The following is a 15,810-nucleotide window of genomic DNA, read 5'->3' as shown; positions in this document are numbered from 1 at the left end:
AGGTCATGATCCCAGGGTGCTGGGATCGAGCCCTGCTTCGGACTCCCTGCTCAGCGGGAGGCCTGCTTCTCCCTCTCCCACTCCCCCTGCTTGTGTTCCCTCTCATGCTGTGTCTCTGTCAAATAAATAAATAAAATCTTTAAAAAAATAAAGCCCTATTTATAGTAGTTTCTTTTCTTTTTTAAACCTGGTACATCATGCCCAACTATCAAGAAAAAAATTATAAGACATACCAAAAGGCAAAAAACACAAAAACAGACAAGCAAAAACATCACAATTTAAGGAGACAGAACAAGAATCAGAGCCAGATGTGGCAGAGATGTTGTAATTATCAGACTGGGAGTTTAGAACAACTATGATTAATATGCTCAGGGTTCTAATGGCTAAAGTAAAGAACATACAAGACCAGATGGGCAAGCAGAGAGATGGAAATCCAAAGAAAGAACCAAAAAGAAGTGCTTGGGATAAAAACACTAACAGAAATGAAGAATGACTTTAATGGACTTATTAATAAATGGGACACAGTTGAGTAAAGAATCTCTGAGCTAGAAGATACATCAAAAGAATTCTCAAAAGCTGAAAAGCAAAGAGGACAAAGACTGAAAAAAGCAGAAGAGAATATTCAACAACTGTGGGATTAAGTACAGAAGGTGTAATATACGTGTAATGGGAATACCAGGAGAAGAAAGAGAAAAAGAAAAAGAAGAAATATTTGAAACATGACTGAAAATTTCCCCAAATTAAAGTCAGACACCAAACCACAGATCTAGGAACCTCATAGAACACCAAGCAGGATGATTTCCAAAAAACAAAACAAAACAAAAATCTATAGCTAGGAATATCTTTTTCAAGCTACAAAGATAAAGAAAATCAAAGCTAAAGAAAAAAATTCTGTAAGAAACTAGAAGGAAGAAATGACCTATTGAGGAACAAAGATAAGAATTATTTCCAATTTCTTTGAAAACATGCAAGCAAGAAGAGGGTGGATGAAATATTTATAGTGTTGAGAGAAAAAGTCCATCAACCTAGAATTCATGTGAAATTATCTATAATGGAATGTTATTCAGCCATGAAAAAGGGTGAAATCTTGCCATTTACAACAACATGGAAGGACCTAGAGGGTATTATGCTAAGTAACATAAGTCAGGCAGAGAAAGACAAATACCATATGATTTCACTTATATGTGGAATCTAAAAGCAAAACTGAACAAACAAACAAAAAATAGACTCATAAGGACAGAAAACAAACTGGTGGTTGCCAGAGAGGAGGAGGGTGGGAAAATGGATGAAATAGGTAAAAGGGATTAAGAGGTACAGATTTCCAATTATAGAATAAATAACTCATAGAGCAAAAAATACAGCATAGAGAATATAGTCAATAATATATCAATAACTTTGTATGGTGACAAATGGTAACTACATTTATCATGGTGAACATTTTGTAATGTATATAAATGAGAGTGACAATGTTGCAACTAATGTAATATTTAATGTCAACTAATATAATATTATATGTCAACTATACCTCAATTAAGAAAAAGCACATGAGGCAAGCTTCAACATTACTTTCTCCATAATTGATAGAACAATTAGGCCGAAGAATTAGAAAAGATATATATTACCTAAAAACACTATTAGCCAACTTGACTTTGTGGATACTTACAGAACTCTCAAGCAACAACGGAATATACATTCTTCTCAAGTGGCTATGGAGCATCTGCTAAGATAGACTTAAGAAAATTTTAATAACAGAAATAATGTATTTTCTCAGATCATAGCATTCTTAAATTAGAAATCAGAAACAGAAATAGATCTATAAAAATCTCCAAATATTTGTAAATTAAATAACACAGTACTAGATAACCATGGCACAAGGAGGAAATACCAAGGGGAAAAACTCTTTTGAATTAACTAAAAACTAAAATATAGGACATCAAAATTCATTTAATAGGAAACTTATGGCCTTAAGTATATATGTTAGAAAAGAAGAAAGTTCTCAAATCAGTAATCTAAGCTACCACATTAAGAAACTAAAGAAGGAATAGCAATTTAAACCTAAAGCAAGCAGGAAGAATGATATACTACGATAAGAGTAGAAATAACTGAAATTGTAAAGGGAGACACAATAGGGATAAGCAATAAAGACAAAAGCCATTTATTTGAAAAGAAAAATAAAAGTGATTAATCTTTAGCCAGTATGATCAAGAAAAAATAGAGAAGACACATATTACCAATATTAGGGATGAGAATAGAAGCATCACTTCTGGTCCTACAGACATCGAAGGATAGTAAAAGAATACTATGAACATAAATTTAATAACCTAGATGGAGTAGACAACTTCATTGAAAATTACAACTATCTAAACTCACTGAAAAAGAAAAAAAATATTACTTGAATGCCTCTATTAAATAAATTGAGTTTGTACTTAATTCCCCCCCCCTGCCAAATACACCTCAGAACCAAAAGATTTCACTGGTGAAATGCAGTGGAGGTGAGCTCTCTTTCATGGACCCAACTAAAGAACATCATGAAGGGGCCATGGGTAACATTATGCTCTACATCGTAGACAAAATGTGGCAGAGCTTGCCCTGTGGCCTGATTATACCTTTGATTACCCCAGGGCTAAGTATTTCTCAAGTGCTGAGTATAGGGAGATTTGGAATCTCAAACCTATCTTCTGCAATAGCATTTCTCGGGAATTGTCTAAAGAGAAAGTGACATTGCCAGGATAATTTTGAAGAACATTTTATTTAGCTACAATTCTGCTGTCATTTTCTATATGTTTGGTATTTCTGTCCTCTTTTGATTAATAGAGACATCCTTATAAATAAAAGATCCTGGTCTCTTGAAACTGTCTGTCTTGCTCTCTTATTTCTCCTGTGAAGTCATAATCCCCCATTTGTGACATCACAGTCTTTCCATTGCAATCAACAGTGATGTTTCAAGCTGGGGATTAAGTGCTTCAGAAGAGGAAGACTTTATAAGAGCAGAGGGACTCTCAAAGAATAAAGATCCAATTAGCATGTAAATGCCCTTTTTAGTTAAAAAAAAAAAAGTAAGGAAAACAAGGGATGAGTAGATTCCAGTGATTGGAATGGTTTTCTTTGAAAGAATGAATCTGGCCTTCCTTTTCACTCTCCTCTTCTACCCCCATGTCCCTTCCCTCACTGCACTCCCCTTGAGTGAATCAATATTTAATGTTAAGGAAACATTAAAGGTGGAGAAAGGCTGTGGACTATAAATATGGGTATTGTTCCTTTGCCAGTAGTTTCTAAGCCTAATAATTTGATCAGAATTGGGGCAAAATCTACAAGAATCAGTTGTGGTCCTGGATATACATGATTTGGCCTCATCCTCCCACTCCAATATCCCTTTGTATCATACTTCTTTCATATCCTTATGTGTTTGATATTTTTGTGTACTGTCTCCTCCACTAAGTGCTGTGCATCATGAATGCAAGTAACATATCTGTTCTAGTCACTGCTGCATTTTAGCACTTAGGCAAAAGCCTGCCAGACACATACAAATGTAATAAATTCATAAAGAAACTAAGGATATATAGCCATTTGGGGGTATTCTGAAGAAGAATCCCTACTTTGAATAGAAGATTAAATGACTTCTAAATTCATATCAAGCTATACATCTTTATAATTTTTTTTTAGTAATCCTTCTGATTGTCCATATAACATGCCCTTTGTTCTCTGGATTTCCATAACAAAAATTAGTATAGACACAGAACTCAATCAAAGGAGGGGGTCTTATTCAGGGGATTCATCATTTACAAGTACCTATGGGGAACCTATATGTATAAGTAGGTTGACCAAATTATCATCTAATGAGAACTCTTTTATGTGTGAAAGGGGTGCTAGTTATAATTATTCTAGGACCATGAGCATAAAACAGAACTATCTTAGGCTAATTGGGACAGATGGTCACCTTACATATCAGATATTATAATAGATCTTAGCATTCATATAAAAGAAATATTTCTTACCCTTAAATTTCATATAGTGTATTGGAAGGTAGTATGTATAAACTCATAACTATAAAGTGATTTTTTTTTCTCAAGAGGGTTATAGATACAGGGCTATAGATATAGAGTAAATATCTATAAAGGGATCAATGGCTGTTTCCAAAGAATGCAAAAATATGCTAATCATGAACCAATAGAATAGTTATCCAAATGACCACACTACATATGATACAAAAAACGTTATACTATTCTACACCAATGCCCTAAACTGACAAGGTATGTCTACAAGATCTACCTCCAATATAAAGAAAGAGAAGGGAATTAAGGACTATGTATACTTTCATATATTTAAATCTTGTCTGTCAAATAAGATACCATATAGGAAAAGACTTTCTTTTTTTCTCACCCTTAAGCACGATGAAAAATTTTTAGGGTCCCTGCACATTCTCAGTCACATTATGTTGATGAATTAGTTGTTTAACTGGTGCTAGGCACAAAAGATTGCTTTGTCATGCTCTAGTGATTAGGATGAGGGCAGTAAGATGATATATCCTTCCTCCTTTTTTTCTGTAAAATCCAATATTGCAAAACTTATAATTCTAACCAGGGGGTTGATGCTACAAAAACATTGGTCCATTATTAGAAACACCTATAGTATTAAGCAGCACAAAATTTGCCCAAATTTGGTCTGAAACTAGTCTATTAAATTTTATCCTGGGGCACCTGGGTGGCTCAGTCAGTTGGGCATCTGCCTTCAGCTCGGGTTATGGTCCTGGGACCCTGGGATCGAGTCCCGCGTCAGGCTCTCTGCTCAGCGGGGAGCCTGCTTCTCCCTCGCCCTCTGCCGGCCTGCTGCTCTGCCTGCTTGTGCTGCCTCTCTCTCTGTGTCAAATAAATGGGTAAAGTATTAAAAAAAAAAAAAATTCATCCAAAGATACCATTTTCCAGAATTTTAAACTTAAACTAAGTCAAGCTGGACTCCAAATGATTGCTGATGAGGAAACAGTCTCAGAAAGAAGAAATAATTTGTCTGTCACATACTCAGCAGTAGAGCTATGACAGAACTCCTGATATCTTTTTTTTTAAGATTTTATTTATTTATTTGACAGAGACATAGTGAGAGAGGAAACATAAGCAGGGGGAGTGGGAGAGGGAGAAGCAGGCTTCCCACTGAGCAGAGAGCCCGATGTGGGGCTTGATCCCAGGACCCTGGGATCATGACCTGAGCTGAAGGCAGATGCTTAATGACTGAGCCACCCAGGCGCCCCAGAACTCCTGATATCTTGAGCTCTCAGTTAAGAATACCTTTTATGCTGCCTCTCATGAGTGAGTGCCCTCATCATAACAAGATACATGACTTGTTGCTCCTAATTTAGTATATAAAGTTTCCAGCAACTCTAGATATAAGAAAAGATATTTCTGGTACCAATGTCTGACGGAAAAGGAAGCCTGTATTCCACCTGCCACCCTCCTCACCATATCTATGCATGTAGAAGTCTTTAAAATTTGTAAGGATCAAGTACTTTTTTAAAAGCCCCAAAATGTCACTGATCTTCAACTCTTATTATCTATGAACCAAAGGTATAAGAAATCAGAACCCTAAAGCAAAGCAGTGAAAGCATAACTGCTCTAGAGTGTACGTCCTATTGTATTTTCAATTTGGCTTTAAGAAATTCAGGCAATCTCAAGTGTTCAGGGAATTAAGAAATGGAATTCTCCTTATAAAAGGATGAAGAAACCTTTAGCTTAATTATTTCTTTACTTACTAACATGTCCCTATTAGGAATGGAGTTTGGGGATTTAGTTAGCAATCCTCCAAAAGAAAATTTTTCACTTCTCCAAGCATCATCATTATCCATATCATCATCAACAACAAATAATATAGTAATTACCAAGATTAATAGAGAGCTAACTTTGTGTCAAACAGTGCTTTAGGTTGATATGTCTGTATAAAATTTAATCTTCATAAACGTCCCATGAAATAGGTAATATTATTATTCCCCTTTTGCATATAAGGAAACTGTGACTAAAGACACAGTTCTAGTTGCTGAAGACACAAAGAAGTAGGTATGAGTCATGCTCCTCTGTCATGCCTAGGCTGCATGTATTATTCATTGACTGTGTAGATGGATGCCTTAAGTGATAGAGCTGTTAGATGCTACTCAGTTCCAAAGAACAAGAGATTATGTTTGCAAGGGCAGAGAGAAGGCTACAGGGATGGAGATGTCCTTAGTTTGTTCATGAAACTAGGTAAATGTTATTGAGATATATGAGGGAGTTCCAAAAAGGTGGTAAATTTTGGGAAAATATATTAGAAGGGTTATGATATTGGTGGCTGGGTTAGGGATGAGTTGACTAGATTTATAGGAATGGAAGATTTATATGAAGCAAAAATGATGAGAACAATAATGTGAAAATACACATGTCAGTAATTAGGACAGCTGGGAGCTTATTAAAAATATTCTAACTGGGGCGCCAGGTTGGCTCAGTCAGTTAAGCGTTGGACTCTGGTTTGGGCTCAGGTCATGGATCAAGCCCCGCCTTCCAGCTCCATGCTCAGCATGGAGTCTGCTTGAGTCTCTCCCTCTGCCCCTCCACCCACTTGAACACACTCTCTCTCTCTCTCAAATAAAAAAATAAATCTTTAAAAAAAATATTCTACTGTGTGACCCACTAACTTTCTCATTTGTAAATAAAACTAATTAAATAACCTCTAAAATTCTTCAAGTTTTAACTAATTCTAAAGAAAACAAATATTTTAATTCTCTTAGAGAATCTTTAATTCTCTAAGAGGTCCTGTAGAAATTAAGTGATTTGCCAAGTGTACCTACCACACACCAATAAGCAGCAGAACTAGGTCTAGAACTCAGGTTTTCAGACATCTAGCTCTCAAATGGAGAATATCAAAACAGTTTGGGGACATTATTTACTACATTCATTATTATAAAATGTTCTATGACTAAATATTTAAATATGTTTTAACAAAAACTAGTTACACTTAATAAACAATAGTTTCATATAAAACCACTCACTTAAAAGGGTTTTTTGGCCTGATTTTGTTTTTAAGTAAGTGTAACATATCAATAGCTAGCTTTTAATGTTTGTCTGCCCCTCCTCCAGATTTTTTTCCTTTCTCTTTCTTTAAGACAGAATTTGGGACTAGCTGGACCTTTGCAATAACCCAGGCTCAGAATTTGTTATTATTTATCTAAAATGGCATCTTTCTTTCTTGCCGTTTCTTCCATATTATGGGAAAGAAGAATCATATTGCTCAAAGCTGATGTGGCTTGGGCTATGTTTGAAAAAAGAAAATGAAAGAAAGGAAAAAACAACAACAACAACAACAACAACACCGATCCTGCAGTTGCTCACAGTGAGGTTCAACCTCACTGTGAAAAAATAACCTATATTTTATTTCCCTTATTTTTAGAAAACTGCCATGGACACAGGGGTGGTCGAGTGGCCAGCTGTGCCCTGAAATGCCTGAAGCCATTGCAATCAGTACTCCACTGTCTGAGGCTTGCAAAATGAAACACTTTGAACACTCATTCAAAGGTGTGAAAGCATGAAATTGGCACAATGGCCAGCTACCGCAGCACTTCCCATTTTTTTGCACTGCCTTCTGCTTCTCTTGTCTGCTCTTTCGGCTCTCTGTCCCTTGATTCTGACAGTTCTTCAAATGTCTGCTTAAAGAGCTGTGGCAGCCTGGGAGAGAGAACTGGAACGTGTTCTTAGGGAGTCTCTATCTTGAAGTGAAGAAAGCTGAGGGAAAAAACGACTGCATGCAAATATCATGAAAAAGTTGGCTTAGATAACAGACAAGATGGATCTGACAAAGATGATGCAGACATGTGGATGCATTAGTGGACAGATCAGTTACTGGTTGAAATCAAAGTACCTCAGCCTTGAATCCACTTTCTAAGATGTTCTCTGTACCATTTCAATCCTATCTCTCATTCCCTATCACTCAACTTGATTCAATTAGAGCATTCTGCTTAGGGCTTTGGAATGATCTATCTCACTGAATATTTGTGTATGTAGAAGAATCTAGGCCAGTCGCTGCCATATTGATGTCTCAGTGTTTTTACCTGGATGTATTGTTGCATAAAATTAAGGCATAACAAGTTTATATATTACTCAGCAGCTGTTTTCAAAAACGTTGTCCAAAATGAGCCTGTCCACCACTGACTCTTCCCAAGTGGTCATAGGAAATTTACCCTTTTTTGTGCCTTCAAACATTCTTCCAAGAATATACGCTTGTCTTCTTTTCTACCAGTCTTTATCCAAGAATCTGCTTGACACAGTTCCTCCAGGACATTTCCCCTTTGTCACTAGTTCATATTCTCCTGTGCCTTTTCCCTCTGTGTAAAGATATGGTATTTTGCATTCTCCTATGTGTTTCTTATTCCATGAAATTCTTTTTTTCCTCATAAACTTTCCCTACCCCTCTTTCCTTTCTTGTAGTGTCCAGGATCATGTATGTTTTCTGCCTCAGGGATGGGAAGTTACAGTAGAACAATGAAGGACAAAAGTCAGTTCTCAGCTTTTTAGTTTAAAAAGAAGATTTTCAAAATTCAAGGTGGAAATAAGAGGTTTTGAATCGTAAAACTAAGTCTACACCATAAACATTAGATGTAGGAAGAATGTCTGGAGGTAAGAGCCAGTGTGTCCGTTCTGGACTTCATATATAACAAATGGGCTGAGGAAAAAAGATGAACACCAGAGGGCAAATAAGAATTAGATATTGGTGATTGTCCCTAAGAAGAGGCAACATTTCTATCAGACTAAAACTACTAATTATAATGCCAAATATACAGAAAATGAATGCATATTATTTGTAATACAAATGGATGCTTCCACTGTCAAAGATCATGACCTACCTCTTGTGCTCTCTCCTTTCTCAACCTTATACCTCTTCTAAGATACTATATTTAGCCATGGATGATAGTTGTTTATGTACTTATTCTGTGTTTGATTATAAGTCAGTTAAGAGAAAAGACTGTTTTATTCATCTTTGTACAACCCATGATCATTTACCATAACAGTCTCTTAGTCAATCACAGCCAAATAAAATAAAGTGAATTTTTATTTAATAGGCTGACCATTCAATAGGGCCAGACGTTGGACTGAACTTTCTGGATGTCAGCCTTATTCTTTCGTGTGTGTGTGTGTGTGTGTGTGTGTGTGTGTGTCTGTGCACGTGTGCATGTTTATGTCTTTATATATGTCTGTCTGTGTATGTATGTTTATATGTGGAAGAAATGGGGCCAGGAGAAAAACATAAATTTAATAATGTATCATTAGGATGCTTGAGGATGCAGGAAGCAGAAAATATGCTTTAAATTACCATTTAAAATAAAGAAAATTAAGTTTCTCAATAACAGCAAGTACTCAGCTCCATTAATAGGTTAATTTGGTGGCTCCATGTTGACATATGAAGAATGCTGCATCTGTCTTTTACATGTTCCTTTCTCTGTGTGTTGCTTTTTTCTTTGCCCAGTGTCCTTCATTGTCCCACATGGTTATTTCAGTCCCAAGTGTCATATGCAGGAATACAACATGTAAGAAAACAGGGACTATCTTTCATGTCCCTTTGTAGGAGTAAAAGAACCTTTCAAAGAAGTTCCCCTGTAGACCTCCCCTCACTTCTTTATTAGCCAGAGGCAAATGGTAAATTACGGTCTGGCAAAGTCACTGGCACTACTACAAACTGCTTAAATCATCAGTATTCTTCCAAGTCACACTGCGGAGGATTGGACATAGGGTCCTTCAAAGAAGAAAAGTGTAATGGCAAGTGTCTGATAGAAGTAATAATACTAATAACAATAATAATGAGAATAGTAACTAACATTTGTTGACTGGTTACTCCATTTGAGACACTATGCTAAATGTTCAATATACTACAGCATTTAATAAACATGGTGACCCTATAACAGATAAGTATACAGAAACTCAAAGGATAGAATAGATATGTCCAAGATTACACAGATAATGAACAACAAAGAGGAGAGTAGAAATTTAAAGCAATGGCTGTCTGTCTCCAAAGCTATTGTTTCCAGTGTTCCACAGTGAAGACTATGAAAGAGCGTATGCTTTTGAAGCTGAGATAGAGATGTGTTTCACAAACCCAGTGAACTATTTGCTAGAGCCACCATGGCCACTCTCTAAGGCATGTAATAGGCTTATCTGAACATAGTACTTGCTGATTGCAAACCTTCTTGTAATAGGAATGTAAAAGCTGCTTTTCAATTCTTTCTCCCAGCCTTCTCTTAATGATCTGTTTTAAGGTCACTCAAAATCTGGATTTCTTTGTCAATTAAACTTAGTTAGAGGAGGCTAGAAACTGGACATAGTGGATGATTCAGTCAGTCTAATGCATGAACTTGTGAAATTTGACCATGACTCATTTCTTCTCCTTAAAGACAAATGTAATCATTAAGGAACAGCAACACTGCATCCTCAGACAGTTCTTTGCAAATTGCCGAAGGCAGCTTCCACTGAATTACCCATCACTGGAGCTTCAAACTAGAGCTCAGATCTCATTTTAAGAGGAGACAATCATTATATGTGTGTGTTATCTTTTTAATGCCCAAACTCATAGGGCTTCATAAAGTGTTTGAGAGAGTTTCAGGCTGATCTCTCCTCCACAGCCCTCCCTCCAAATCCAAATTGCAAGGACGATGGCATGTTTCTGCCTAGCCAGGCCATGGCCTTCTCCATGCTTTGTAACTTACCAGCAGTTGAAAACAAACTTTCCCTTCCTGACCTCTTCTATCTCTAAGTCCTTTAGCAAGTCCAGAATTTGTATAAAGACACAAGTCAATTCTTGACTCTACACTGCCACATTGCTGTATGACTTTAATGTGTGGAAGATTGTGCTTATCTAAACCCCAAGAACACTGGGGAGGGACAAGTTGACATTTCTCTTCTAATTATTACCAACAATACTGCCTCGTCAATGACTGAGCCCATAGTAGGTGTTCTGTAGAAATATCTTCAAATTTGTGTTAATTTACCTTTTACTTAATTCAACATTCCCAATCACAATCTTAGAATACATTCTGAGGTAGATACCATGCAGCAGTTTGGTCAGTGAGGGTATGATGGGTGGGTGGGACATGTTCAGTGCTGCTAGATAATCGAAGGCCTAGAAGAGTAATGATTAAACAGTTACCAGTCATCTTCTATAGGACCAAATTTTGCTCATTACTTTCACTTGTCTGATGTTCTTTCTTCTTTTTTTTCTCTTTCTTTTCTTATTTATTTTTAGTCCAATGACAGACATTGCCCTCTATTCAGAAAGGAAACTAATAAAGATTCTTAAAATGCAAGCAAACCTGCCAAAATACACACATTATTTTACTGAACTAAAATACTAAAAGATGCAAGTAAAGAATATATCCATCAGCTACTGGATGCATTGATGAGATAAAAATTCAGCATATTCACTTGCCTCCATTTACTCTTTTCAGTGGTTCTGTGGCCTCAAGCTGCTTACTGCAAATTAGATTTTGCCTTAATATGCTAATGTTGAATAAGGGAATTGGACTCTAAATAATTAAGTTGTGAGAAGTACAAAACTAAAGCAATCTATTAATGCAATATGAACATCCCTTGATTATATTTGCAGAATGAATTTACCTGCTTTAAATGGTGAATTAGAATGGAAAGGTAAATTGAAATTTAGAAGAAAATACAATAATAAACCACCACTATCCATTTTCCCCCTTCTGCTGTTGCCGATGTCGGAGGCTTCACTCAGTCATACTACTCCCAAAAGGGCACATTATGATCACTGAATCACCAGAAGTGTCTCTTGACTAATAGACTGGCTTTTGCCACTGTTACCCATTCTCACTTCTCTTTTTGCCCCCACCAGAGGCAACAATTCCATTGCAGTTAGTGGGTTTTGTTTTGTTTGTAATTGTTCTTTTAAAATTATGAACTGTTTTTTTTCATGAAATTTGAAATTGTGTATTAGGTATTGTGAGAATATTTACATATTCATTCCTTGCTTTTTTTCACTTGGTGGCCCTTTTGGTAAAACTGGGAGCTTCAAGGTCAGTAGCCTTTCCTTTTGCAGCCCTTTGATGGGAATTCTCATGGGCATATCTTGTCTGTTGTGCCAATGAGAAGTTTTATGAGAAATTGCCCAGTCCCCATAAAAAGGGTTTGGGAAAAATAAAGAGCACAACCCTTTACTGGGATAAGATCCCTAGGCATAAGCTGAAGAAAGCAGAAGGTCAGTCCAAGCGTGAAGACCAGACAGGAAATCAGACTTGGGCACTTAGGGTCAAAAATTCCATTCTCAGATCCAGGACACTGCATGGTAAGGCTTCACTGGACCGGAGGAGTAATATGGGGGTTCAGGTAAGGGTTTTTGTGTACTAATTTTCAGGTTTATCTTAACAGTGATGATGGCTCTATCTTGAAGATCACCCAGCAGGGGGCCCTGAGGTGCCTGACTCACCGGGGTCAGGCTGAGATTGCAGGTGGGAAGACCGACAGCCCGAGAGAGGAGCTGCGGGAAGCAGGGCCCCGAAAGCAAAGAGAGCCAAAGATGGACACAATGCAGGGGCAAGGAAACCTGGCTGTCTCGGGAAGTCAAGTCAGGCCTCCTCTGATGGGCATATGAATATATTTACACTGAAAATCCCGACTGTGAGAAGGTTATGGGAGGGGCAGCAAAGTGAAAAACCACCAAATAAATAAAAGTCATCCAAATAAAGAGTCATAAATATTTTCTGAATTCCTCATAGTCTCCACACTATCTATTCTGTTTCCTTGAAAAATTGAATTATGATTCCTGAAAATCACAGCCTTATTGTATTTTTCCACGGCCTTGCCTTAATAGATGATGAATCTTTAAGTAGCACCTGTCACAGGCAGGCAGGCACCCTTTGCAGTCGTGGCGCATTTTTACCCTGTGAACTGCAATTAAGCCTCTGTTTTTGCTTCCCAATCTATCTCATTAGCTAACTAACATAGGAAAGTTTCACATTTGCATATGGAGACCTAATAAATTTACCTTTCCTGACTTGGAAATCGGAAATTGTGAGTGAGAAGAATATGATTCTTGGAATCTGGAGGCCTGGGTTTGAGTGCCATCCCTGCCACGTGGTTCCGTTTGGTTTCTTTAACTTGAGCAACTGGCTCTCCTTAACCTCATCAATAAAACGGAGTTAATATTAACCACTTAATAGCATTGTGGGAATAAAATAAAATACAGAAATATTCTCCAGTAAACCGAGACCCAAGCTCATGCACACGTTTTCATATACCATTCATGTGTAGTTTCCACACGTAAGCCACATGTTTAAGGCTTTGGAGAGTTCTCTAATGACAGGTACGCAGAGCGCTTCCTGCATCTGCTTGGAGTGCTCACTCTTGGCTCTCAATCAATACTAATTTTTATCATTTCAGACTCAGCTGGTCCCATAATCCAAAGGACACCATATAGTCCCATCCTACTAAGAAGGCAGCCTTCCACAAATCTCCATTTATTCTCTTTCTACCCCCTGGTACTCAGACTCAACAACTCCAAGTTAATCTCACTAAATCACCACTTCTAAAGTAGTACACCTCTGCTTAAAAACTTCAGTTCCTCATTTTCTACAGAATAAGGTTCAGATAAAAATCTCACTCCTTCCATGAAACCATCTCTGAATACCCCACATGCATGCTGTCTTGTTGCACTCTGAATTCATGTTTATAGCATTTTCTTCTCTCCTCTAGCTTTGTGTTCCTATGTCTTTTCCTTGGGGAGCTAGGTAGGGGGGAACAGAAATTCTGTCTTCCTCTTGTGTATCTCCCACTGCACCTACTCTTGCCCAGTAAATAAAAGTCCCTCTCCCATTTTTATTGATATTGATATTAATGACAATTCCATGTAAGGCCCAAGCCATGCATAGTTCTCTCTCATGTGCTTAATTAATCCTATGTAGGATTAATTAAGGATAATCGTAGGATTATCCTTAAATAATCCTATGATACTGCTGGAAGAGTTATTCAGGTAAATTATCCATAGAGCAAACAGATTATTTTCTCTTATTTCCAAACATAGGTACATAGGTTCTTTACATTTATTTAAAAAGAGACACACAGAGAGACAGAGATAGATATATATCTGTATATCCCTCTATCTTATCTACATATCTATCTATATATGTATCTATGTATCTATCTATAGAGAGAAGAGAGAGGGAAGGGAGAGAGAGAGAGATTGTACCTTAACACAGATTCCTGCTGTGCTAGCCCTATCATCTATAAAATGAAGGGAGGCCCTTTCAGCTAATAAAGGTTTTTCTTTTTTAATTTGATGTCATCATTACCAGTTTCTACTCTGAAAGACTTTCTTACAAGGAAATGAGGGAAACAGATATCCAATGATCTCAAACCCACATACATTGATGCCTAAAATTTTCCACCTTGGAATCAGTGAAATGGTCTGAATATGCAACCCGAAAAGGTCAGATTGCCCAAGAATATAATTGGACCCAACATCACATTGTAATTAAAGCCGCAGAAGGTTCGTACGTGCCACCTCTCTGTCTCTCAAATGCAGAGGGAAACACAGGCTTCACAGACCACAGGAAAATGCACTGATTAATTACATGGTGATGTGATATTATTCCTGCCAGGATAGTCCCTCTGAAATGTCAGAAGGATTAGAAGTGCCACATCTTCCTCCCAGACTCTAATCTTAAAGGGCCCTAGGATGAAAACACAGCAATTACGTTCATAGACTGTGTCAATTTTACAATAGAAAAAAGAGCGTTCCCAACAGCAAATAATTATAGCACTGCTTAATGATTGATTTAACATAGAAAACCCATCTAATTCCTTTTGTCATTACAATCTACAGTACTAACAATCTAACAATGCTGCCTTCGTGGATAGACATTACATTAGCATTAAGAATAATGCTAATACAACACGCAGTTTAACTTGTTATATTGTGAGTCGGCAATGCTCCCCCATACACAGTTATTAGTGTAGCACACCTTCTGAGTGAGACCAACCAGCTGAGAATTTGCTTTTCAGCATCTGTGCTAATGCAAAAGAGCATTGTAACCCAAAGTAGTCTCCTGCATATTTCATACAGCAGGAGAGAATGTGTTTTCTGTTTTCCTAGGATATAATTCCGAAGTCTGAAAAACGTAAACTCTTAGCAAATCGATTCATGATGATTCTAAATGGATCCCTATGTGGATGACATGCAAATGCAACTCTTGCAAAAGATTACCTATGGAAATCTAGCTATTCTACAAGTCAATAAGCATATTACAGTCTAAAGAAAAACAAAACAATCATGAGAGCTCTGAGGCTTTCTTGTGCTGAGTGATTAGGTGACAATAACATCATTCCAGAACATTTAGAGTAAAATTAGGAAAAAGAAAAATAAAAAAAAAAATATGGAAACTTATCTTTCTTTATGTTGTTCCACAGGAAATTATATGGGTGATTAAAGAGTTTCCAAACTCCTTTCCCAGCCCCTGAGGCTTCAGGGAATAGCTTCAGATAAACTCCAGTTGCTTAACAATCTGATCCAATCACCGGCATTACTGATTCACTAACTCCATAAGTTGCAAATATTTACCAAAGGCCTTCCTGTGCTAGGTGATGGGCAAACAAATGCAAAACACAAAAAGCAGTGGCCAATGGGCCCAGGTTCAGTGGACATTAATACACACACTTCATTGTGTTGGTTCTGCAAGAACCACATGGGGAATATGTTAAGATGTGGAGTTTCAGGTTTCATTCTCTCAGGTGGAGACTCTGTTTTGCAGTTAGTAGAGAGATGGGTGTACATACAGAATTTTTAGATAGACCATCT

General features: G+C 37.2%; 1 long non-coding RNA gene across 1 annotated transcript in view; it reads left to right on the top strand.

Annotated features, from left to right (window-relative positions):
- LOC141373677 (uncharacterized) overlaps window positions 1–12,670 on the top strand; it is a 156,809-nt gene extending 144,139 nt beyond the window's left edge. The window contains exon 3 of the long non-coding RNA XR_012379918.1: window positions 12,387–12,670. This is a non-coding gene — a long non-coding RNA (uncharacterized lncRNA). The remainder of the gene's footprint in view (window positions 1–12,386) is intronic.
- The last annotated feature ends 3,140 nt before the right edge of the window (window positions 12,671–15,810 follow it).

The sequence above is a fragment of the Callorhinus ursinus genome, unplaced genomic scaffold (assembly GCF_003265705.2).
Source record: "Callorhinus ursinus isolate GAN/ISIS: 27379988/994484 unplaced genomic scaffold, GSC_fseal_2.0 scaffold11, whole genome shotgun sequence".
NCBI classification, from domain to species: Eukaryota; Metazoa; Chordata; class Mammalia; order Carnivora; family Otariidae; genus Callorhinus; species Callorhinus ursinus.
This window is presented reverse-complemented; position numbering and strand designations above follow the sequence as displayed.